Genomic DNA, 27,142 nt, shown 5'->3' on the forward strand with positions numbered 1-27,142 from the left:
AGGCTCAACTTCCTTGACATTTCTATTTGATTAAAATGATTTACAAACTGGGGCGCCTGGGTGGCGCAGTCGGTTAAGCGTCCGACTTCAGCCAGGTCATGATCTCACGGTCCATGAGTTCGAGCCCCGCGTCAGGCTCTGGGCTGATGGCTCGGAGCCTGGAGCCTGTTTCCGATTCTGTGTCTCCCTCTCTCTCTGCCCCTCCCCCGTTCATGCTCTGTCTCTCTCTGTCCCAAAAATAAATAAACGTTGAAAAAAAAAATTAAAAAAAAAATGATTTACAAACTAAATAAACAAATAAGTGAATTAATCATACTAACTACAATAATATTACCATTTTGTGACCCAGATTGAGGTCATTATATGTAAATGATGCAAAACGAAGAGAAGGGGGGTGCTGGTCCTCACGTTTCTTTGGACAGTGAAAAAATTATGTCACAAACCAGGCACTTTATTTTCCAAATTAATTTTTAGATTGTTTAATCTTTGCATAATTTATATACATGGACACACTTTTATGATGGAGAGTCAATAGGAACTTTTGTATAAGTTAAATGGTATATTAAAAATGAAAGCATATATGTATAAAAGAGGTGTATTTGGTTGTATAAATAGTTTGGCGGAGTTCAAGACATGATTTACAGAGTGATAATTTTAAGTTTCAGAAATGGCATTTCGTAGTCTTAAACTCTTCACAGTCCCTTTTTCGGAACTCACACCAACTAGGGAAATAGTATTTTCAAAAATCCCCATACAATCAACATCCATATTCAGCAAGGATCAACCTTGCTTCCTTTTTTTTTTTTTTTGAAATCCCCTCATGTATTTTTACTGAAGTATTTTAAAGTGGGTTCCATATATCCTGTCATTGGATCCATTATAAGTGGAGTTGATAACATGAAAGGCAAAGGTAATGCATTGATTCCTTAGATGACAGAGTTTAAAATCTGATTTAGGAGATTCTACTTTGTACCGCAGACCTTGAAGCCAGTATATGGTGCATCTTGGTTTATAGTCAATTTCCTAAAGCCCTGGCCTATGCTTTTTATGGAAAGTAATAGAATAAAAACAATCACCATGGCTTGGAACATTGGAAGAAATGAATGGAGAAGTGTGTATGTGGGCAGGGAGGGTGCAGCAGCCCTGGATAGATTGGAGGGAGTTAAGAAGAGGACAGTGGATACACCTGAGACTTAGGAAAAGCTAATGGCATGGTGAAATGGTACCTAAGGAAGAGTAATGTGTATGTGTATGTATACATGTATATATGCGTATGTGTATATGTATGTATATATGCGTATGTGTATGTATATATATGTATATACATGTATGTGTATATATGTGTGTATATGTATACATACGTATGTGTATATATATGTATATATACGTATACATATATGATGAACCTGAGCGTAAATGGGATGATGGGGAACTTGGGTACTCTTGCCGGTAGTGCAGGTGTGAGTTTATGCAAAATCAGAGTAGCAGTTGTGGGAATCAAGAGAAGGAGGAAAATCTTCAGCTATAATCAGTAAATACACATTTTTTTTCTGACCTGAAAATAAAATCGTTCAATAAAATTCTAATAGTGGTTAATTGGACAATATAGAAAAGTATGGAAAAGAAAACCATGTTTTCATAGCCCAAACATGATAATTCTTAACATTTTTCCTTGACTTTGTTTTTTTAATTAATAAGCCTTATTTTTAAGAGCAATTTTAGGTTCAAGGAAAAATTTAGCAGAAAGTAGAGAGTTACCATACATGTATCCCTGTCCCCCAACTCTACAATGACCCCCACTATCAACATCATATACCCGAGTGGTCCATGAGTCCATGCATTGTCCATGAGGCTGCATTGATATATCATTATCATCTAAAGTCCATAGTTTACATTAGGCTTCCAGTCTTGATGTTACACATTGTGCGTATATGTATAATGTATAACGTTTAATGACGTGTATCTACTACTTTAGTATCATATAGAATAGTTTCACTGCCAGGAAGATCTTCTGTGCTCCACTTATTCATCCCTCCCTTCCCCTTAATTCCCTATTTAGTCATATATTTGGAATCATACTGTATGTATCCTTTTCACATTTTCTTCTTTCCTATAGTAATATGCATTTGTTTCTTCCATGTCTTTTTATGGCTTCATAGGTCATTTTTTTAGCATTGAATAATATTCCATTGTCTGGATGTATCACAATTTATTTGCTCATTAACCTACTGAAAGACATCTTGGTTGCTTCCAGGTTTTGGCATTTGTGAATGAAACCGCCGCAAATGTATGTGTGTAGACTTTTGTGAGGACAAAAGTTTTTAACTGCTTTGGGTAAATACTAAGGAGTATGATTTCTGGATTGTATGGTAGAGGTATGTTTAGTTTTCTAGGAAGCTATCAACTGTCTTCTAAAGTGTCTGTACTGTTTTACATTCCTGATAGCAGTGGACGAGAGTTCCGGTTGCTCCACACCCTCACAAACAGTTGGTTTTGTGTTCTGGATTTTAGCCATCCTGATAGATCTGCAGTGGTATCTTGTTTTCATTGCCATTTTGCTGATGACAAATGATGTGTGGAGCATCTTTTCACATGCTTATTTGCCACGTGGATTTCTTCTCTGGTGAGGTGTCCATTAAGACTTCTGTCCATCCCCCCCCCCCCAGCTTTATTGAGGTATGATTGACAGGTAAAAATTGTATATATTTAAGATACGCGGTATGAGTTTGATATATGTATACATTGTGAAATGATCATCACAATCAAGCTAATAAACCCATCACTTCATATAGTTGTGTGTGTGTGTGTGTGTGTATGTGTTGAGAACACTTTAGATCTATACTCTTAGCAAATTACAGGTATCCCATATGTCTTTGTTAACTGTAGTCACCATGCTTTACGTTATATCTTTCAGAACTTATTCATCTTATAATTGAAAGTTTGTATCCTTTAACCACCATTCTTCCACTTTCCCTACTTCCCCAGACCCTGGCAACCACCATTCTGCTCTTTGTTTCTATGAGTTCATTTTATGGAGAGCAGGGATCATAGTTGGATAGGCAGCTAGCATAGCCGATAGCGGACAAGAGGTCGTCCTTTTGGACATTTTTTTTTAATATATGAAATTTATTGTCAAATTGGTTTCCATACAGCACCCAGTGCTCATCCCAACAGGTGCCCTCCTCAATGCCCATCACCTACTTTCCCTCCCTCCCGCCCCCCGTCAACCCTCAGTTTATTCTCAGTTTTTAAGAGTCTCTTATGCTTTGGCTCTCTCCTACTCTAACCTCTCTCTTTTTTTTTCCTTCCCCTCCCCCATAGGTTCCTGTTAAGTTTCTTAGGATCCACATGAGTGAACACATATGGTATCTGTCTTTCTCTGTATGGCTTCTTTCTTTTTTTTTTAAATTTTTTTAATTTTTTAAAATTTTTTAACGTTTTATTTATTTTTGAGACAGGGAGAGACAGAGCATGAACAGGGGAGGGTCAGAGAGAGGGAGACACAGAATCTGAAACAGGCTCCAGGCTCTGAGCTGTCAGCACAGAGCCCGACGCGGGGCTCGAACTCACGGACCACGAGATCATGACCTGAGCCGAAGTCGGCCGCTTAACCTACTGAGCCACCCAGGCACCCCTGTATGGCTTATTTCACTTAGCATAACACTCTCTAGTTCCATCCACATTGCTACAAAGGGCCATATTTCATTCTTTCTCATTGCCACGTAGTACTCCATTGTGTATAAAAACCACAATTTCTTTATCCATTTATCAGTTGATGGACATTTAGGCTCTTTCCATAATTTGGCTATTGTTGAGAGTGCTGCTATAAACATTGGGGTCCAAGTGCCCCTATGCATCAGCACTCCTGTATCCCTTGGGTAAATTCCTAGCAGTGCTACTGCTGGGTCATAGGGTAGGTCTATTTTTAATTTTTTGAGGAACCTCCACACTGTTTTCCAGAGCGGCTGCACCAGTTTGCATTCCCACCAACAGTGCAAGAGGGTTCCAGTTTCTCCACATCCTCTCCAGCATCTATAGTCTCCTGTTTTGTTCATTTTGGCCACTGTGACTGGCGTGAGGTGGTATCTGAGTGTGGTATTGATTTGTATTTCCCTGATGAGGAGCGACATTGAGCATCTTTTCATGTACCTGTTGGCCATCATCCTTTTGGACATTTGATAACGGAACTACCTGTTATGTATCTTCCACTTAAACCTGCTCTTCAGCCATAGATTGAATATATAAATGAATGAATAAAATGCTTGGTCTTTGATAACTCATAGTATGGACTGAAAATTAACTCAGTCCACTGATAGAAATAGAAAATCTGGAACCGTAGTGTGAGTACCTTGGAATTTTGTGTCCAGAGAAAATTTTTAGTTATAACTGAAGAGAATCTGAGGTATAGTATTAACCAGAGTTTCTAGCTGTTACACAAGTGTGAAAGCTTTGGAAATATCAGAGATTTAGTGTCCCTTAGTCATGCTTGGGCCTCAGAGGCACACACAGATGGGCTCTTCACCATCTTTCCACTTAACCATGAACACTAAGAAAGGGCATGTTTCAGGCTCCTTTCCTGAAAATGCTGCCGTAGCAAGATAAAAGCTTCAAGAATAAAAAGGTTTAATCAAGGGAGTGATTTGCTATATTCTTATTGGTGCTATGTCCTAGAGCAAAGCTTCCCCATAATGGTTCTTGGTGCATGTGGACATGGGTTGTTCTCCTATGTGAATCTGAGCTTGGTATGTGTTACAGTTGATTTTGCATGACCTATCCAGATAATGTACAGCGATTTTTTTTCTGTTACATAAAATTTGGGATCTTCATGGATAAAAATTTGAAATTCTTTGAGAACTACAGGGGAATATATGTTCATTATCAGTAATGAGTTAGATATTAAATGTCAGTGTGAAACCCTTATAATCCCATAATCACAATAGTGCTAACATTTTGGTAGATTTCCTTACTAGATCTAATTTACTGTCATTTAAAAGTATAAAATTAATACATGTTCATTTGTAGGAAGTGAAAGTGGTACAGAAAGTAGATATCAGTTGCTTCCTCAAACCCCAAGACTTGCTCTCCAAGATTAGCTAGTGCTACTGGTTTATAGCCTATGTTTCCAGATATTTTAGTATGCTTATTTTTAAAGCTTAGAAAACATTCGACACCACCTGTCATATTGTTCCATGAGAAGAAGAGATGGATTTTACTTAACACAGAGAGACTGTTCTGAGGGTCATAATAGATAATGCGTTTGACTTAAATATGAAAATCTTCCAGTTCCGCCTGAGAACCACTTGTGCAGTTCACTTAAGTTCTTGGTACCATTTATCCCATTACAAAGAGATGATAATACCTTGGGAATGTGTAATTCAATTATTTCATGAATAGTTACAGCACAGCTACAATATGCTTGGTATAGTGGTGGGTACTCAGAAGACTGTGGAAAAGATACTGAGCAAAGTTTGTGTGTTTAATGCAAAGGAAAGAGTGACAATTTGGTGACTGGTTGTTTCACTTTTATATAACTGGTACCCGCAGTGCTTAATGGCAGTGTCCCTAGTAGTTAGATCACAGATATGCAATTTCAGCAGGGCTCTTATCTCTGCTTCATGCAGCATCACTGGGCAGGCTTGGCTGAGGGATCGAGGATACACTTAGATGATGGCTCCCATACCTGATTGGCAGTTTGGTCCTGGCTATTGGCTGCGAGCTCTGCTGGCGATAGAGGCCTTTTACCTCGCTTCTTTTCCGCATGGCCTTCCCCACAAACTTAGCTGTAGCCTTGTGGCCGGTTTCCAAGGGTGAGCATTTCAAGAGATACAGTAGCTGTCGGTTTCTTACTTCTTTGGCCTGGAAGCTGGACAGTGTCACTTCCACCATACTCGATTAGTCAAGCTGGCATGAACCACGTTCAGGTTCAGGGGGGTTAGACCTACTTCTCAACGGTAGGTATGTTAAAGGAATTTGAAGTTGTGTTGTGCTGTGTGTGTGTACTTAATGTGGCACTGCCCTTCTTCCTCTGGTAAGATCACTTATCTTTCTGTGGGGAACTTCTTCACCTCTACCACCCATTCCATAGAATTCTGGTGGGGGCTTCCGCTCGGTTTTCTGTCCATTGACTGCAAAGTGAGTAGATGGTTTTAGTGTGGCCAACAGTAATAGTATATGCATAGGGCCAAAATGAATGGGCCTGCAGTGAGCACATGCTTCCAGGGGGTCTACCGTATTCTTTCTCTGGGACTATCATGACAGAACCAAGATGGAGCATCCTCCCCAATTCTTCTGCTATTGCTTGTGGCAGTGGTGAAAGCCTGTGGTCATGTCTTCAGTCTTTGCCCCATAAAAACAGCTCATCTACAATAGGTTTGAATCTCACGTGCCATATAAATACTTGACATATCAGATCCCTGGGTGTCCGTTTCCTCCCTTGGTAATAATATCTACCTTGCAAGATTGTTATAAGGACTAAATGGGACATGGTAGGCACTCAGTAGATGGATTAGGAGTATCATAACATTATTGATGAACATAGGCATAAGTGGATGAGAAGTTTTATAAAACAAGTTACCAGATGTTTGAAGTTACATAGATCTTACCTTTTGGAGGGCATGAAAAGTTGATCAAAGGAAGAGATGTTAATTATCTAGTTAGCAAAAGTGAACACACATAAAATATATATATTGGTTTGCAATCAGAGATCCACATTATGAGAAGTCTCAACTTAGTTTTTAGAATAATTAGACATTCCAGATGTAAGTGTGATATTGAATTGTATTTGGTATGTTTTTCTTATCTAAAATATGAATTAAATGCATTTTTATGTGCACATGTGAAAACACTGGCAGTATTTACTTCCTTTAGGCAGCATCTCAGCAGATGTATCTGGAAGGCATGAACTGTTACAAGGATGAAAGAGGGAGTGTAATGTCAATATAAGGCAACAATACTCATTTCAGACATGATATCCTTACAAAAGTTTAAATATAAACATTTAACAAAAATGGAAATGTACCTACAACTGTAGATACATCTGGAATTACATTATGACATATTTTTCTTATTTCTGCATTTTATAAATGAAACCTTACGGTTTCGTCAATGACTGAATATGTGTCTCATCTGTGATAAACTCTGTTTTTAGTTTTGATAGCACATGTGGCTGAGTGTTGTATTCATATCTTCCCCCAAATGGTCTGAGTATACTTTCTTTCAAAGGAAGTATGTATCATGTGAAGTTGTCCCTAGACTAAATATTGCTGCTTTCCAGTGGTTATAGTATATACAACTCAGCATAAAGCATGGGATGATGGTTCATGCAGTTGTTTTCAATGGGTTATTCACTTACTGAAAAGCACAGACACATATGCCAACAACAGTAAATGAGATATGCCTTCAGGAGGAACCAAAAGTAGAAGCTTAGAGAAAGGGAAAACATATGGTGCATACTCCCCAGATAATTTGTGGAGCAGCGAAAAGTGCTGTGGCCCATCGAATGTGTTCATTATGCTTGGTATCCGAGAGTTCTCACACAGGAAAGCTAGATCTCTACATGTAGGAGAGGTTGAAGTGGTCTAGATGGGTAGATGGACGGAAATCCCTGCAGAGATGCATCTGATCACTGTGCTGTTCTAACTCACAGGAATGGCCTTTTCTGTCCCACACAGATATGTCATGCCATGATGGGTCTTTGAACTTGAAGCATTTTGGAAGTCCACTGGAGAGAAATCAGAATCTGTGGTCCATGATCATCTGGCTGCCCTGGCTTGTTGTTTTTAGCTTTTATCACTATTTTTATTTTGTTGCTATTCTCAGTGTTCCCATTAAGTAAAGACTTGCTGCCCATAGCATTTTGTGTACAAGAAAGCATACGTTAATAAGGTCTTTTTTTCCTCTGTCTAAGCCTGAAGGGATAGAGGGAAAATCAACAAAAATAACAACTCCAGATAACTGATGAAATGGCTCTGCATATGTTCAAATTTCAGGTGCTTCTGACTTACACCTCAGTGCTGAGATGAAAAAATGTGGGCAGGATAGCAATTCTCTTAAGTGGGTTCATAGGCCCTTGAGAATTAATTTGTGCCAGGGAGGGGTGAATCAGCAGTGGAGTACTATTGGGTGTCTGTCTCTCCTTGGTCTGTTCTTCAACATGTGGATGAGGATATAAGTGGCATTTTTGTGATTTTTAAAAAGTGAAATGGTCTTGACAAGCTTGAATAAGCCATAGGTTGCGTGTGAGAGTATAATAGAGGTACCTATGATGGTATCCTTCCCTTAGATCTTTGTACTAACTGTACTATGTGGACAGAGAAAAAACATGTTATGTATAGTAGGCTCCCATTTTGTGAAAAAAAAAAAAAAAAAAAAGAGCTACATGTTTGTATAAACACACCTGTGTGCATGTGTATCTGGAATCCAGAAGGAGATTCAAATACGGTGGCAGTGGTTGCTATAAAGCAGGCCTGAGGGACTGGGGATCTGGACAGCAAGTGATACTTACCTTGTACTACATACATTTTTCTGTTGCTTGACTTTTTCTTTTTAACTATTTAATTTTTGAGAGAGAGAGAGAGAGAGAGAGAGAGAGAGAGAGAGAGAGAGCGCGCACATGCATGAGCAGGAGAGGGACAGAGGGTAAAGGGAGAGAGAGAAGCTTAAACAGATTCCACTCCCAGCATGGAGCCCAGCACGGGACTCAAGATCATGACCTGCGCTGAAATCAAGACTTGGACACTTACCCGAATGAGCCACCCAGGTACCCCACCTATGTAATTTTTTTTAAATGTCCCTGTGTTAGTTTTTTTAAATGTACTTATTCATCAGAAGGAGCAAGGGGGATGCAAGTAAGGAAGACGTGGATTAACAGGAGCCAAATTGGAAAATCCCTAGGGATATGGTAATCGGAAGTTCAAATTTGAATCGGCTGTCTGTTGCAGTTAGTTGACAACAAAGTGAATCCATTGGATTTCAGTTGTTTACCTTCCTTATTGGGTCATGATGGTCTCTTGGAATGCAGAATATATGTTCTAGGAGATACCTAGGGTTCCATGAAGAACCGAGGTTAAAGTGCCCATTGCTCAAAGGATTTATGTGTGGAGAGTTGTGTCTGATTAGAAAGACCTGGCACCCTATTCTAATTACCTGGTTAAGGGAGTAGGTGTAATGGTCCAGGTGTTATGCTTATAGTAGTTTTTTTTTTAAAGGTTTTAAATGGCTCTTCCATTTCATAGGTGGACTCTACATTGTTACTCTATTAGGCTTCTAATTTTCCTCTAAAACCAGAAGTTACCATGCTAGATGCTTAGACTTGAGCCAGAAACAAAAATAAAAACAAATGTATCCAAAATGATGAATTATTTTTTTATTTGTAGGGAAGTTTATTGTCAATAAAGATTTCCCAGTATTAGCCTGAATTATGAAAGGTGGTGGTAAAGTCAACTTTCTTGACATCTTAGGATGTTTACAATAGTGTAATAGATGAGGGTATATAGTTCCAAAGATGTTTTCCATCTTGAGACTATATGCAGTGCTTATTTATTTTTAGGTGGAAAATGTGTTGTTACTCATTTTGCTATACTGCAACTGTGCTTAGCAGATCTCCCCCTTCATACTTGCTGTTCTTATTAGCATATACACTTGTTTTTGCCTGGCGTTCAGTATTATCAGTTTCACTTTGAAAAAAGGTAGCAATGCAACAGTGTTTGCTGGTGTAAAAACTGTTAGAGCTACTTAATGTATTTATATATAAGGATATAATGTGATTAGAACATTTGATGGCATGTTCTAGGCTAAACATGTAACTTGATTTCCTATGTTAATCCATACTCTGAGTCATTAATTACATCAGACTATATTAATTACATCAGACTATATTTGCTTTCTTTTAAAGCAGCAATAAATACCTACTTCCATTAGAAACGATTTTTTTTTCTAACTTTTTTTTTTTTTTTTTTTTTTGAGAGAGACACAGAGTGCGAGCAGGGGAGGGGCAGAGAGAGAGGGAGATACAGAATCCGAAGCAGGCTCCGGGCTCTGAGCTGTCAGTACAGAGCCTGTCACAGGGCTCAAACCCATGAACGTGAGATCATGACCTGAGCTGAAGTTGGACGCTCAACTGACTGAAGGTGCCCCAGGAACTGTATTTTAAAAGTAGCTTTAAGGGGCGCCTGGGTGGCTCAGTTGGTTGAGCGTCCAACTTCAGCTCAGGTCATGATCTCGCAGTTTGTGGGTTGGAGCCCGCATCGGGCTCTGTGCTGACAGCTCGGAGCCTGGAGCCTGCTTCAGATTCTGTGTCTCCCTCTCTCTCTGCCCCTCCCCCGCTCACATTCTGTCTCTGTCAACAATAAAGAAACATTAAAAAATTTAAAAAGAAATAAAAGAAGCTTTAAGTTATAGAATATAAATATAGAGTATGTAGATATTTATTCTGTGTGAATATGTAGCATAAAATATTGTGCCTGGAAGATTTCTGACCACATCAGCCTCCGTGTGCTCTTCCCCTCTCCCTATAGCCTTTTTTGTTTTTGTTTTTGTTTTCCTAACTATAGGAGAACAATCTGGAAGTTGGAGCCAGCCTGGCATTAAACAAATAGGCACAGATAATCTTCCCTAGCTACCTTCTAGCTTTCTCCCAGCGCTAAAGCTGAACCAACAATAGTCCCAAGCAGGTCTCTTTTAACCATTATTTAAAGAGATTCCTAAAAGAAACGGCAGACCTTTCTCACAGGTGCAGATCATTTTGGCTTCATCTCTGCCTTCCACGGAGCGGGTTGTTAGAATAGTTTCTGTTGCTCAGGGCAGCGCTGGAGGAGATAGCGGGCACCAGGAAGGGCTGTGTAGACACCTGCTGCAGTGGAACTCGCTCATTCCCACACCTGCCGCACAGCTGGCGCCCTGCTTGGGGACAGAGACACAAAGAGCCCATTTAAGTGAGTTACCTCTTTGGATTTGAGTTGGAAGGAAAGTTAGTATATTAGGGGGAAAACTCCAAAAAGATTGTAAGCACAACTGAAATGTGTACAGATGGAATGTAGCTAGACAGTTCATACCAATTGTTATCTTTGGATGGGGACATGATGATTCTTTTAATGTTCAGTTTTCCTGGAGTTTTCTGTCCATTTTCTGTCATATGTATCAATACCTCTTATAATCAGAAAAAAAGTTATTTAAAGGTTTTTGGGTTTTTTTTTGTTTGTTTTTTTGCTTTATCCAGGCATCTCCTATCTAAAAGGATCGTAGGATAACAACTTAATAAGACATTTCAGGATTGAAGTATTTTGTGGCCATGATTTACTCCCTTGACTCTTGTTTCTGAAATAGAAGAAACTAAAAGCATCTCCCAAAGCATTTCCTCTCCTCCAACTCTTCTTAACCCCAATTTAAGGAGGAGACGATCTGCTTAAGCATCCCTCTTGCCAGATTATTCCCATTTACGTAGTGCTATTGATGGTTGGTTCCAAGGGGAGACCATTTCCAGAGCTCCGTGGGGAGACTGGTGGTCAGTTGGAGCCACAGTCCTGGTGAAAGACACTGAAACCTTGCAGGAGAAAAAAGCAGATAATAAATCGTTCAACCTATCCAAACTGACTCAACTGGGTCTAAGAGTCATTGGTTACTTTGATCTATTATTCCTCAGCTGCTTAATTTAGTTATGGGGCAGTTCTGGCTCTGTGGGTCTTGAAACTGGAAAATAGACTTCTTGATAGTAAATCCTTTTGAAAGTTTAGGTAGAAAGTCGGTTGCTATGTTCACAGTGAAATGGTTCAGATACCTGGGAAAATGCGTAAGAAGCTGGCAATCGTTGTTGCCTCTTGAGAGGAGACTTGGGCTTCTGGATTGGGGGGTGACCTATCTTTCCTCATGTGCCCTTTGATACTGTTCACACTTACAACTTTGCATCTGTGCTGCTTTTTCAACTTAGCAACAAGTAATAATTGTGCCTGGCTCAGACTTTTATTTTCTGACTTTTCCTGACATGATTTTCTATATGCTACCAGTGATGACCTCACTAAAAGTATGTGAAAAATTTTTTTCAGGAAAGTCAGGAAGATAAGCTGGTTCCTAAAATAAACTTTTATGAAATATAATTGGATGTGCTTGGCTCCCACCTTTTTTCCCCTCATGCAAAGGCTCTTCTGGAGTGTAGCACTGTCCTGAGGAGCGACGTTTCTACCTTGTGAGGTGTCATGAGATGTTAGGTATACCTTTTTGTACTTAAAAAATTTTTTTTTTCAACGTTTTTTATTTTATTTTTGGGACAGAGTGAGACAGAGCATGAACGGGGGAGGGGCAGAGAGAGAGGGAGACACAGAATCAGAAACAGGCTCCAGGCTCTGAGCCATCAGCCCAGAGCCTGACGCGGGGCTCGAACTCACGGACTGCGAGATCGTGACCTGGCTGAAGTCGGACGCTTAACCGACTGCGCCACCCAGGCGCCCCCCTTTTTGTACTTTTAGAAGGGGAAGGGGCCTCATCTTTTCTTCTCCCAGATTTGGTGTCACCATTTCCACTCTCATTACCTTTCGTGCTGTTTGGATATCACCTGGAAGTCACACAGACAACTCATACTCAACTTCTTAAAAACATTTTTTTCTGCCAACACCTCCAAGTCATAAGGCTCAGAGTCGCTCCTGATTGTCTCTGCACTTCGCTCTGTAGCCCCCCCCCCCCCAACCCTTCATAGCCCTCCATGCAGTCACCCACCAAGCCCTGAGGCAGCTGAGTCTTTGAAATCTCTCATGCCCCTCTCTTACTTCCCCACCAGGGACTACTCTCGCTCATTTTCTCTGCTTATTTTTGCATGAGTGCAAAATCTTCACATAAATATCCTTGCTTCCGGTCTGGTCTCCGTCTCACTCATCCCTCAGGGCTGCCAGGTGGTTTCTCTAAAATGCATTTGTGATCTCGTTGCTTTTTAAATATAAAACCCTTTAATGACACACTTTTCTTTCTAGATTATTATTCTCAAGGTTATTCCTGACCTACTCTCATGGAAACTTCCAGCCTCTTTTCATAGTACTCTTTTACACGATAGCCATGCCCGATCTCTTAAAAGTCGTCTTCGTGGGTCACGGTCTCTTTCTTCATGCCCTCGCACCTCCTATTTCCTTCGTCAGAAATGCCTTATCTTTCTTAGCACCTTCCACTTCTCCCTTACAAAATGCTTCTAGCCTTGCCTTCTCCAGTCCTACTCCTGCTTTCCTCTCATCGGGTCTCATTCCACAACTATGCATATATTGACTCTTGCTCTCTCTCTATAATTTTAATTTTTGGCTTGCTTGTTGTTTTCATAGTAGATTATAAATTCAAATTTATAATTAGAGTGTAAGTCTTTGGAGGGAACAGTTTGGGGGGGCAAGAGATTTTAATAGGAATGGTAAGGGAATATATACTTATTTTGAATTCCTACTTCTTTATCTTCCTATAATAAACAGTCTGAGTCCATTTTTGATATTTGACTACTGTCAGCTTTTAATCCCCATCTTCTTCTTCCTTTGCCCCACATCTGGGAAGGTGGTAGGAAAGCCCCGGTTCTTCCTCCTCAGCATGAAGTTCAAACATTGTAAGCCCTGTCCCACAGGTAGGAGGAACCCTCACACAGTCCCATAACCAACCCCAAGCCATGCTTTATTCTCTGTGCTCTCAAGGCACTCTTAGCCATGTTTGGGAGCTGACCCAGCTCTCTACAGAGAGCTTCATTTTGTGAACAGTAACTCTGTCCATCCCATGTTGGTGAGTATGTGGCATCATCAGTCTTGGTGTCTGAACCAAAGTTTGGTTGAGAACATCCATATGCTTCTAAGGAGTGAATACAGGCTTCCTCCCCAATCATGGGTCTCCAGACCCAATTAATATGATATTTTATGCACATAATATTCATATAGTATTTATTGCATTTGTAGAAGTAAAGATGGCGTATTCAAAAGCATCCCAGTATGTAAGCTCCTCCCTTAAGACAAAGTTTGTTTCAACTTTTTTTTTTTAATGCCTATGTGTTTCTTTTGAGAGAGAGAGAGCACGCACACATGCACGGTTGTGTGAGTACATGCGCAAGCAGGGCAGGGAGAGGGGCAGAGAGAGAGGGAGAGTGAGAATCTCAAGCAGATCCACACTCAGCATGGAGCCTGAGTTGGGGCTTGATCCCAAGATCCGTGAAATCACGACCTGAGCCCAAATCAAGAGTTGGATGCTTAACCGACTGAGATATCCAGGCGCCCCTGGTTTAGTTTTTTATCTGGAACATGAGAGCAGGTGAGAGAATGAACATTTGCATTTATAAACCACTAGGGGAATTTATAAATATGAACTGTTATTTATTACATCATAGCTACTTGCTTCTCCCAGAGTGTGTTATGGATGCTTGAAATGGGTGTTTATACATTTCACAGAATATAAATCTGTTTTGGGGTATTCTTTTTGTCACAAAAAATCTTTTGACTAGTGGTATGTTTTCCATAAGCTGATTTTAATAAGGACACAACACTGCCTCAGAGCTTGTTTCCTGCACCTGCCAACTTCCGTGAGTAAATCCAGTGAGCCCGACTCCAGCCTAGTGTATCACTCCTAAAAGCCAGCGTGGCTCATCACGCCAGTCTGTTTTGGGTCTTGTGCCCTCTCAGAGGGCTGATGATCCAAAGCCTCTTGTTTGAATGGTGATATCATTATAGTTTGTCTTCCTCCTGTGGACTTTTCAAGGTCACGGTGTCCCAGCCCTTAAAGGACTCAACAGAAGTGAGGAATTCTGCATTTCAGGCCATACAAAAATTGTGTTAGCGACTAAAAGAACAAGAAGCCTCTTACTAAGTAACTAATCCCAATTCAAGCACTTTGAAAATAGCTATAATGAAAATCACACCAGGAGAAGGACATCAGATGTCTGTTAGCAAAACAAAGCATAATGAAACCCTTTACTTTACTCTATTACAAGGATCCAAATCACAGGCTACTGAAGAGATTTTATAAAACACCATTTCTTTCTTCCTTTCTTTTTTAAAAATGTCTAACACATTGATGTAACAACACAAAGGAAGTGTCAAAAATAGAAAATGTGTCCTATAATTCAATTCTTTTCAATATGCATCATTACCGTTCAAGCCTTGTTCCAATGATTATATATTTTTCAGCAGGTATAAATCTCTTATGTTCTATTTCATTTTAATGGATCATATATTTTTTCTTTTGGAAGCATAGTTTTCAAAATGATCATTTAAAAATAAGTGCATGACAATACATGTTATTAATGAATCACCTTTTTCCAAAACTATATCCCTTTGGTTGGGAATTTAAAAGATTTTCAATGTTTTCTGTTGTAATTACACATAACAATGTTTTTTTCAAGTAAAGAATCCATTTGTAAGTTGAATCTTTTATAGGAACGGTGAGCATCTTTTAATTGGGTCTCTATGTTGGTTTTTTTTTTTATAAATAGGAATAGGAAACAGTATTATTACTATGGTTGGAGTTCTTTTACACCAAATAGTAAAGCTGGATTTACTTGTGTGATATTTCTTTCAGCAAGCATATCAGAACTGTTATATGCTCTTTAGTGTTTGAGCGCATTGATATTAAACAATACAGCAAACTAGGTCATTACTTGCTACTATTGAAGACCTCATTTTTCAAGATAAAGACATACTTGGGAAAGAAATATTGTTAGCTTCCACAGTTCACAAATATTCTATCTGAGAGGAAAAACACGTTATGATGGCTTTACTTGACCAAAATATTATCATAAAACAAAGAAAATATTAATTTATTGGAGTCAGAATTAACATTGAAAACAAAGACTGGTTTGGTCTTTTTCCTTGGGAAGTTGACATTTTAATGGAGGTGATGGACAAGTAAAGAGGCAATTAAAATGTAGGGAGCTGCTAGGCCAATCCTAATGAGACCTGCCTTTTCTGTGATCAAGAATAATCTTTTAAATTATTATGATCATGGGAGGGAGGTTGTTAGGAAATGTGACAGGCTTTGAAATGAGCAAAAATGACAAATGGATGTCCTTTCTGGTACACTATTCCAGGTTATCTGTGTCTTTCGCTGGCTTTGAGCTATTTTACAACTCTGTAAATTGTAGAAAGCTGATAGTAATGCAAACGATTATTGTCTATAAAAATGTAAATAAATTGTGTCTGGTGCCATACAGTTGACTGTTGCCTTGTGGCTATTCACTGGTGTTATATCTACTTGTAAATTCACTTCGGTGTTCCTGATTGCCTGTACAGGTATGTCTTCGTAGAATTCTTTGAGCAAATTTTAACTTTTTACTGGTTCCCTCATTAATTAATGAGTTAAAATCTCAAGCGTTCACTTAATATTTGTACGACAGTCATGATTTTAACTTTTTTTTTTCCCCCAAAGAAATATCTTTTAACACTAGGGTACAATAGCTGCTTAGTAATCCTCTTCTACAACCTTCAGTAAAGGCCACCCTTGGTAATTCACAGGCTTTCTAACAAGACTGACTTTCAGTGACATAATTTTGCAATTATCCAGCCTAATTCAAGTCTACGAAGATTTATTGATCGCTTGCTCCATGCATGCAGATCAGAGATCAGTAAGATCCACTTGGGTCCCATAAAGTCCACATGGGTACAATTATAACTCCAAGCCTGACTATGTTATGTGTTATGCTATGTGTAATAATAGAATCCTATGCAAAATGCCTTGGGAGACTAAAGAGGAAGCAGTGAATTCCAAGGAGATAGAATGTGCTGTGCTTTACCTGGAAGGCAGAATTTTATCTGAGTCTTAGAGGATAAGTAAGGTTTTTACCAAAGGAAGGAATAGGAAAGGACAAATATTCTAGAAAGTCAGTGGGATATGGAAGAATATCTTGTCTGGAGAATAATCTCTCAGGTAGGTGGGTATGGCTGGTGTGGGGATACCCTGGGGGTAAATGTGAGATAGGAAATTTGGAGCAGGACCGATTACAAAAGCCTTGAGTGTCAAGTTTTGGAATCAGGACTTGATTCTAGAGCAGTTAATACCTTTCACAGTTTTTAGGGAGAGGGTAATGCCATCAGATCTTAATAGAGGGGAGATGGTTGGATTTGTGGTATCTTGAAATATCCCAGCCGCTAAACTACTAGAAGGGATTTGTGATGCAACCAGTATATATGGTTTATTTTCACACTCAGCTTGGAAGGGTATACTGGGCAAAATGTCCTCTTACCATATTTCTTCATTTCAGTCTTTCACATATATTCCTGACAGTCTCCCCCGTCGTGATAATCTTCTCAGAATTATTCTTGATCACAGACGCCCAAAGGCTGATCTCACTCAATGTCACACTTCTTTTCTTGCCAGAGAGTGTTGGAAAGGTCACAGGGATTTGGGGAATCCAACTAAAGAGAAATTGATTCAGAGATATATTTGATTAAGGGTTAATATTATATTTTGTGCATTTGCAGTCACTTCCATGTAGAGATAAATTATTGCTAGTCAAACCAGTATAGGACTGTCTTCCAGGAATATTCTTATCACCCACCGTGCTGACCTGAAAGCAAGGGACCAGAAAGTCTCTGGTCATGTAACCACATCCTGTGGCTCTGGGCACTCTAAATGGTGGGAGAAAGGCATGAAATATCGAGAGCCAGATGCTATTATCTGGAAAATTACTATTGAAGGTGTGTCAGACAAATAATAAAATATTATAGTTTTGTGAATATTTTATCATTTTTTGATATTTGTGATTTTCTATTCTGACATAATTTTATGTCAATAATTTTCTGTTCTTAAAGAGAGAGCCCCGTGTTATATAAGCTTCATGTTTCTTAAAACCTGGATCCACCTTTGGTCATGTGACAGTAGATTTATTACAGTAATAGGGGTGCCTGGGTGGCTCAGTTGGTTGAGCGACCGACTTCGGCACAGGTCATGATCTCGCGGTTTGTGAGTTTGAGTCCCGCGTCAGACTCTGTGCTGACAGCTCAGAGCCTGGACCCTGCTTCAGATTCTGTGTCTCCCTCTCTCTCTGCCCCTCCCCCCACTCATGCTCTGTCTCTGTCTCAGAAATAAACATTAAAAAAATTAAAAAAAAAGATTTATTATAGTAACATTATATATTATAATAAAAATAAAATGCAGCAACAAGGTTCGGAGGTGATCTCCTCATCACCCATTGTCTTCTGACCCCCACCACCACCCCCACCATTGAAGATCTCACCAAGTTAAAAAAAATTTTAACTTGGAAGGATACACCTCCTTCCTTTCAGTATCATTAATATTGCATAGGATGGGGACACCATCGAGTTCTTGCCCACTACTTTATCGAAAGACACTTAGGTATTCGCTAATTATCTGCTAGTGCCAGTAACGTATGTGGGCATCGTTGAATATATGACATTATGCAAAAGCATGTGAATTTCTGTAGGATAAACTTATAAAGGCAGAATTGCTCTTGAGATTAGAAAATAAGGGGTATGTGTGCCCATAAAATAGGTGGGAAGCATAAAAAGAAACGAGAAGTTGAGAAGACAGGAGTTAACTGGGGATTCGTCAACACGGAGAGGAAATTTATAGTGAAATACAGGCTCTCCTTTCAGATAGGTTTGCAGGATAATGAGGAGGGATTTGGGAATGTCATGGGATTTGTTCTGAATATTTGAATACCAGTTTGTCTCATGGACTCACAAGACTGTTTTCAGACAAGATCTGTGTGGGATATTATGTACCAGGACTTGGAGACTACGCTGACAATTCATGCGAGGTTTTGCACCGCAGTGGGGGCCTTGGGGACAGTGGCACTTGGCAGAATATGACTTTCCTGAGAGGGAACCCATGCAGCAGGAGCCCTCTCCAGGACTATAGGACACTGGCGTAGGGGGACATCCCTGGAACCAGAGAAGGCAAAAGGTCAGACGCTTCTTGGTAGCTGGGAGGAGGTGTAAGCCACTTGTAACAGCGTTTTAGAAATAATTGCAAAGGAATGCCCGAGTGAGGAGGAGCACGACAGCGTGTGCATTACCTGAATCAGTGAGATTTAGGGGAAAGGGTGAGCAGTAGCATCTTCAGTGCCCACAGAGAGATGGTTCTCGAGCCTTGGTTGTACGTTAGGATGGCCGGGAAAGCTTTGACAAATCCTGATTCTCAGGCCCCTGTCCCGCCCAGTTAAATCACAGTCTTCGAGAGGGGATGCTGGCATCGGTATTGCTAAAGCTCTCCAGTTGATTCCAGAGTGTCTTGAAGACCATCGGAATTAAAAATACCTAACAGTGAGTATTCATCAGTCACAAGGACTTCAAGAAAGCGGACTTTACCAAGTAAGGCTTAGATCTGGAATATGCCCTCAAGTTATATAGCGTTTAGGAAAGGCGCATTCTCTGTTTTATCCCTCCTACAACTTACTCTCTGATCTTAGAGATTTTTACTTACTATTCACAAATAAGTGGATCTATGGGCGTTAAATTGCAACTCGTTGCAGATGGAGTAACTAGCTCCTGTGAGTGGGTATTTGTCAGATGTGCTTTTCCTTGGGTTTAATTTTTTGGACTTGACATTTCCTTGCAGTGTCATGGAGATGAAAGCATTAGTGGTTCGCACAGGGTGTCCTTGTCTCTCAGTATAATTTATCATCTGAAGTGGGAAACTGCCTTGTATCCACCTGCAATTATTTCTTGTAATTAGAGCTGCCCTCACATGTAATAATGCTCTCCCTGTGAGATCCCAGAGGATACATTTAAGGGTAAGGATCACTTAATTCTTCCCTAGTGAACTGATCCCTCACCTGAGTGTTTCAGTTTGTATTGAAAAAATGCTGTGTGTGGTCAGCCCCTAGATGAGTTTATGTTGTTCTGTCATTTTGCCATGAAATATTTCTATAAAAATGTTCCCTCAGTTTAGGAAACATAGACCAGTGGCAGTTAAAGGATGAGAAAATACAGGAGTTGTCTCTGGTTGAGTTCTTTGGGAAGCAGACTCTGACCGAGATTAGTAAGCAGAATGCTTAATAAGGAGAAACCTTGGGGCCGATGCTTGTTGAAGGATGGGAAATGCGGAGTTGGAGAATTTGAGCTGCAGGCCCAACATCACTCTTGCCTGAGCCCGTGTGGGGCTGTGGGGCTCAAATGACCATTCAGAATTGCCCCAAGTTGGGCCTAGAGGGCCAGAGCTTTAAACCCCTGCCTCTTTATAGGCCACCCAGCAAGGGGCAGGACCTTGGGTAAGGCAGCTCTGCAGCTGAGGCCCCCAGCACCCCCAGCGGCTGGGGCGGTGAGCCAGCCTTCCCTTGCAGTGATCTGGCCAGCACATCTCAGGGGCCATCACAATGATGTAAGAAGGCTGTTCCTGCATTTACAAGGCCCATGGGCTGGTGAGCTAGAAAAGGAAATATTTATGTCTTCAAATCTATTCCATGGGACAGTGCTAGGACTGAGGAGTAGACAGGCTGCTAAGGATGCATGGTGTATGAGTGTGCACACACCGGAAGGAAGCCGGAGGGAGGCAGAGTGTCAAGCCATGGTCTCCTCTTCTGCAGCCAAAGCTGCTGACTCTGACGGATCAAGAGCAGTTATAATGAGGAAGAGACCAGAAACTCAGTACTGGGTCTGATATCTATTTGGTGTTCATCAAAAATACAGTCACCGGTCAACTTGAAACGGAACAAGATAAGTACTTCTTTTAAGCGAATGTGCATTCTTGCTAGATGGGCAGAGGCAAATTTGGCATGATTTTTCTTTTCTTCCATGTTCCCTAACAAACAACAGCATCTTCTGCAATACACAAACTGTGATTAGGCAAAAAGTAATAAATACCCAAGTCCCACAAACTCCCCTTCCTTACCTTCACCATCATTGATCTGAGCACAGCTGCCATGGAGAATTTGCAGCCCAATGGCTATGTCTGTCGATATAAAAGCCCGAGTCATTTTCCCGCTGACACATGTTCCACTTTTCCCCTTCCTTTGGCAAGGAGGAGGGGTAGATGAGAAAACTGACCATGGAGCAGCTGCTGATTTATACTTCTTTTCTGGACCAGGGAATTCATATTGATTAGTTGGATGAATGAGTCTGTCCCTTTGTTTCAAATGATTAGAGTGAGTGTCTGCCCTTGGAATATATCACAGCTCCACTGTGACACAAGGAATAAGATCCACTGTGTTTTTGTAAATCTCAGTGCCTTTCCCATACTTATGAAATATGCCTGTCGATGATACTTAACCTGGTTATGGGGAAACAGGTCTTTAGGGAGTTGCGAAGAACGTATGTGCCAGCAAGGACATCAAGATGTGTCAACTTCTTCCTTTGGGCTCTTTGATGCTGCTTAATGTATTTACATTGAATTTGTCATCAAAGTGGTTGATGACATATTTGTTACTCATCTGAATTCAGTTTTCCTGTCACTGCTATGCTGTGGGATTTCATAATTGCTCAGTGCTTCTCCAGATAACTTTTGGCTGAGTTTCTCTTCTACAAGACTCACTTACTTATTGGCGGGGGGGGGGGGGGGGGGGGACCACTACCATAGACTATCCTTCTGTATTTTAGTGGGATATTTGTTTTTTACCATTTATAATGAACATGTTTACAAAAACAGATTTAGCGTTTTGTTTTCCAGGGATTTTCTAGGCAAGGTGGCTGTTGAAGGGAAAATATGCTTTTTATATTGGTCTCTCTGCTCCATGTTGATTTTTGAAGGAGAAGATGGACTTTTTAACCAAATGTCCTTCATTCCTAAACTGTTAGAAATGCATTTATTTTGTGGAGCTCAAGTGTGTTTCCTTGAATTCTTCCCTTGGTACCTCCTGGTTTTTCTCTCTGGAAGACCTCAATATAATATTTATCCTTCTCAACCTGGCAATCCTTCAGATATTGAAAGCAGTTCTTTGGTTTTCCATTAATTTTATCTTCTCCTGATAGACTGTATCTCGTTCTTCAACCATCCAAAAATTAATTCAGTGGTTAATATTTTTAAAGTTTACTTATTTTGAGAGAGAGAGAGAGAGAAAGGGCATGGGAGGGGCAGAGAGAGGCGAGAAAGAGAATCCCAAGCAGGCTCTGCCCTGTCAGCACAAAGCCCAACACAAGTCGAGTCTCAAACCCACGAACTGTGAGATCGTGACCTGAGCCGAAATCAAGAGTTGGACGCTTAACTGAGCATCAGGCACCACTGTCCTTAATGATTTTTGATGCTTAGCTCTACCTGTTGATATCCTTCCGGGTGGTCAAGGTTCAGAGGAAGTGCCCAGAGCCCTCCCTGCTCCACCAGCAGGAAGTTACCTCTTCCTTCTGTGTTCCGGTAGATTATGCACTTGAGTTGTAGCACTGATCCTGTGCTACCCAGGTGATTTATGAGTTTCTTAGCTCCCCTTCCAGCAGTGCTCTGAGCCTCTTTGTTTCCAAGTGACTTGGAGACATTTCTAATCAATTGGGCATCCCTATCTCAGTAAATTCATACATGGGCAGAGTGAGAGAATGAGGGATGTGGCGAAGGATGAGCAAAGAATGGTTGATGAAGAAAGTCTGGAAAGGGACCATCATCTTTTTTTTGGTAAACACTCTCTGGGAGTCAGTGTCTCTGTTACAGAATTGGTCCTGAGTGAAAAAATACATGTTCTAGATGCAGTAGCTTCTAGTTGGAATTCAGTTTCCCGTAATACTCTTCACAGTACTCAAGACTTGAGCTTTCAGTTATATTCTTGGCAACTCTTCTGGATATATATGGAATATCCCTAAATCTTCACAAATGTTCCCAGCTCAGACATAATCAATCATGTTGATGCTTCTAATTGTTCCTATCTAATGCATTTTTATAAACTCTATTCAGAGAACACCCTGTGCCGTAACCCGCCATTCCCACACCCAGTGAGTAGATACTGGATCATTCTACCACCCCTCCAAATACCAAGGACCATTTACAAAGATTTTCATCCTCTTACTGTTAATTTTTGGCATGCAACTCTATCCTAGCCTTGATTTTGTATGTTTATAGTGTCTTAACTTTTGATTCAGGGCAAGGTTCATGCAATGAAGCATGCATTTTGAGTTTTAAATATGTGGTATATCCTTTAAAGATAACCATGAAGCTGTAAATCTGTAGATCTCTTCATCTTATCTTATGAATTTCTCAAGAGGTGCGATTGCCAGGCTCCTCGTCCTCTGCTGCTCTTGGCAGCTGCACGCTGTAATGTCCCTGCTGGAGCATCCTCCTTTCCCTTATCTGCAGTATCATACTCAGTCAATAGCTGGAAATGGCGATTAGTGGGAAGCAAAAACTAGTGGTGAGTATCCAGTGGGTAAAATAAAACAAAAACAGGATTGAGAGCAGGGAAGCGGTGAGCGAAGCACAGATGACCGTGACTTGCTGAGCACTAAAAATCAAAGATACGAGGACAGATGAAGCGAGGATTGGTGGAGCTGTCTCTCCTCTCTCCTGGTGTTCCAGTAGAACTTCTGAAAAAAGGAGCTCTGCCCAGAGGACGTCTCACCCACAGTGCCTGGAAGTTCCTACGTGTCCAGGTTCTCCAGGGCTCTTCCTGTCCCAGTTGTGACAATTGACTCTCAGGCTCTGTTTGCCTCCTTAGTACTTTCTGCCGCCAGCTTCGGGGTTCTTGAAACAGGGAGACATCTCAGAGCCTGCCCTAAAAGACGGCAGTAATTCTTATCTACCTCTTTCTTTAGATACCTCCTAGGTTGTCGTACCAGATAATTGAAATTTCCAGACCTACCATCACCCTCTGCTGTGATTTATTTGGCTTTAAAGTCTTTCCGGCTCATGAAAGGGCTCTGATAGAGTCGCAGCAGTGTCGTTCCAGTGTGGTCCCAGGTATCCTGGTTTATGGCCGGGACAAGTTCTGGAGTTGGGGCGTCCCAGGTCTCCTTGCCTTTCTGACGCTACGGTGCATGCTGGCGCACTCAGAAGTGAGCTGTCTTACACGTGTGGTGTCCATGCCTGAGCATTTTGAGGAGAAACCACGAGGAGTTCTGGTTTGCACCACTGTATGATATGAATTGGCGAAATAAATCCAAACAGAAATTCAGCTCTGAGTGTAGGGACAGCCTGTGAAGTGCCAGGCCCATCCTAAAAGCATCTGGAGGAGTATGAGTCATGATGCTTGGCTATCACTGTACTTATAACCTATACAAGGAGATAAGCCATGAGTGAGAAAAGCAATAGCCATATATTAGAACAGTGGCAACAAGAAGGTACTAAGCAGGGAGAGAGACGAAGAGTTATGAGCCATCTTTACCAGTATGATTTAGCCCTGATTTATGAAAAACTGGTTATGTGTGGGAGTGAACTTTTGCAATCTGGCTGATGAATGACTGAGCTTTGTGATGTTATAAATGTGAGCTTTCAAAGAATCGGATCATTAATTGATTGCTTTAATGTGAAACACATTTTCCTAAAACAGATGCTAAAAATGGTGGTTGGGCCTCCAAAAGCCAATTTAACTCAAAATGTAACTGAAATATAGAGATGTCATATTGTAGGTTTTCCATTCTATATTCAAGGACAAAGCGTTCCGTATTCCAGGTCACCTAGCTGCGATCTTTTCTAGGCGCTCATCTGTGCGTCATTAGTATCCAGCCTGATGTTTACCCTTCTTACTTCCCAACCCTGAAACAGTATACTTTCTTCCCTCCTACACCTAGGCCGTGACAGGGTGTCTGCCTTCCCCTGTATCTCTCCAGCATCTGGGCACTGCAAATGGAATCCCCCTCCACCCCCTGCCCCAGCCTGTCAAACACACATTCTTTGTTTCTAGAGGTAGCGATTCAGTGATCACTGGTGGAAACACTGGAAGAAGTTATTTTGATTCTAAAAGCGTTGGGAAGTGTGTTTCAGAGAGAAGGTTGGGGGTGATAGGGAAGGTTGAGGTTAGCTTAATGGTAAGACAGGATTGGTTGGACTGAGTGCAAACTTTTAAAAAGTAGGGCTGCACATAATGGTCACATGTCTCAATGACAAATAGTTGTAAACTGTGGCTGCCTGTATTTTACTATCTGAATGTCTCTAAAAAAGTTGGGAAATTCTTGTTGATCTGTACATTTCTCCCATTTTTCTAAGTGGCTTAAAACAGTAACTGTGTTATTATCTCTCACAGTTGTATGGGTTGATTGGGTTCAGCCTTGAGATTTCCCATGTTGTTGTGGTCACATGGCAGCTGAGACTGGATTCGCTGGAGGGTTGACTGAGATGCTAGGATTACTAGGCTTCTTACCACCTTCATATAGTGTGTCGGCTTTTCCTCTCCATGGAGCATCTGTATGTGGTTTCTTCATTTGATGTCCCAGCAGAACATCTTGACTTCTTATATGATGGCTTGGGTTCCCGAGAGCACCAGGGAAAGCTGCAAGAACTTTTTAAGGCTTTGGATAGCTTCTGTTGCTATAGCTTCAAGTTCACTGATCTTTTTTCCCTCAGGTGTCTAATCTGCTATAAAATACATTGGGTGGAGCATTATTCATCTCTAAAAATTCCTCCTTAGTTGCGTGTTTAATTCACATATTTCCTTTTTCATTATTTTTATGTTTCTCTTTAAATCCTCAATCCTATTTAAGATACTTATATAAGGTGTTTTAACGTTCTCTGTCATTTTGGTCATTTCTGATCTGTTACTCTGGATCACATTTTGGTATGGATCACATTTCCCTTCTCTTTTCCTGTCCAGTATTTTTTTATTGGCTGTAGGACATTGTGAGGTTTTACCTTTTTTATTGCTTTTTTTTTTCTTTAAAAACTTGGGTTTTGTTGGGGATGGGCAGGAAAGCTAAAGGATAAATGTGATCTTTTTTGAGAATTGCTTTTAATCTCTTTCATCATGAATCTGGAGTAGGATTACCAACTGCCCTGAGTTGTCTGGGAATGAGGGATTTTCAGAAATGCATCACTGTAAGTGCTAACCTTGGGAAAATTGTGGGCAAACCAGGGCAAGTAGGTTATCCTAAGACTTTAGAGTAGCCTTTAACAGGCTTGTGAAAAAGATATGGAAAGTAAAAGTTTTGAGACCATGTAGACTGAAAAATGCCTGTATTCTACTTAAAAAACATTTTATGTTTTGGGAGAGTGCAAGCAAGAGAGGGGCATAGAGAGGGGGTCAGAGGATCTGAAGCCGGTCCTGCGCTGACAGGCTGACAGCAGCGAGCTGATATGGGGCTTGAACTCCTGAACTGGGAGATCATGACCTGAACCAAAGTCAGACACTCAACCAACTGGGCTACGCAGGTAGCCCCTTCTGTATTCTGCTTTTAAAATTAACTCATAGCAAGTTGGGCATAAAAATAAGAGGGAATTTATCTGATAATTTTGAAGGCATTGTTTTGGTGCTTTTATCTTCCAGTGTTATAACAGGTTGGAATTTGTTTGCATTCTTGAAACTTTATACGTGCCTAGTGTTATTTTGGAAAACCAGTATGTCTTTGTTTTTGTTTGTTTTTCCTTTCTGAAAACATGTAGATTCTTCCCTTTTTTTCTGTCTCAGTGTTCTGAAATTTTGCAGTAACATGCCTTGGTCTGGGTCTGTATTCTCATGTTATGGAACTTATATAGTTTTTTTTTTTTTTAAGTTTTTTTTTGAGAGAGAGAGAGAGAGAGAGAGAGAGAGAGAGAGAGAGAGAGAGAGAGAGGAGGAGGGACAGAGGGAGAATGAGAATCCCAAGCAGGCTCCGCGCTGTAGCACAGAGCCCTGTATGAGGTTTTGAAACCACAAACTGTGAAATAATGACCTGAGGTGAAATCAAGAGTTGGACGCTTAACCAGCTGAGCCACCCGGTGCCCCATGTTACGCGCTTTTAATTTGGCAACACGTGCCTCTCAGTTCTAGGAGTTTTTCTTGTGTTTAGACGTGAACAAGTTACCTCATCTCTGGTCTCCCTCTTTTTCTGGCACTCCTGTTTGCATGTTAAGCCTCCTGGACTCTTCCTCTGCTTTTCTCATTATTTTTCTCAATATTTCCCTATTGCTCTCATTTCTGGAAGATGACCTCAACTAAATTTCCAAGTTTTCTATCGAGTTTTTCATTTCTCAGTAGAAAACTCAATTTTTCCGTCACATTTTTAAATCACATAAGCTTTTTTTTTTTTTTTTTTTTTTTGGCAGGGAGGCTTCCACATATGAATGTGCCCTTTCTCATACCATCCTGGCTCTGTTGTTTTCTCTGAGCTCTCTCAGGAGAATGATAGTTTTAATTTTAAGTCTT

This window comes from Prionailurus viverrinus, chromosome E2, assembly GCF_022837055.1.
Source record: "Prionailurus viverrinus isolate Anna chromosome E2, UM_Priviv_1.0, whole genome shotgun sequence".
Classification (NCBI taxonomy): domain Eukaryota; kingdom Metazoa; phylum Chordata; class Mammalia; order Carnivora; family Felidae; genus Prionailurus; species Prionailurus viverrinus.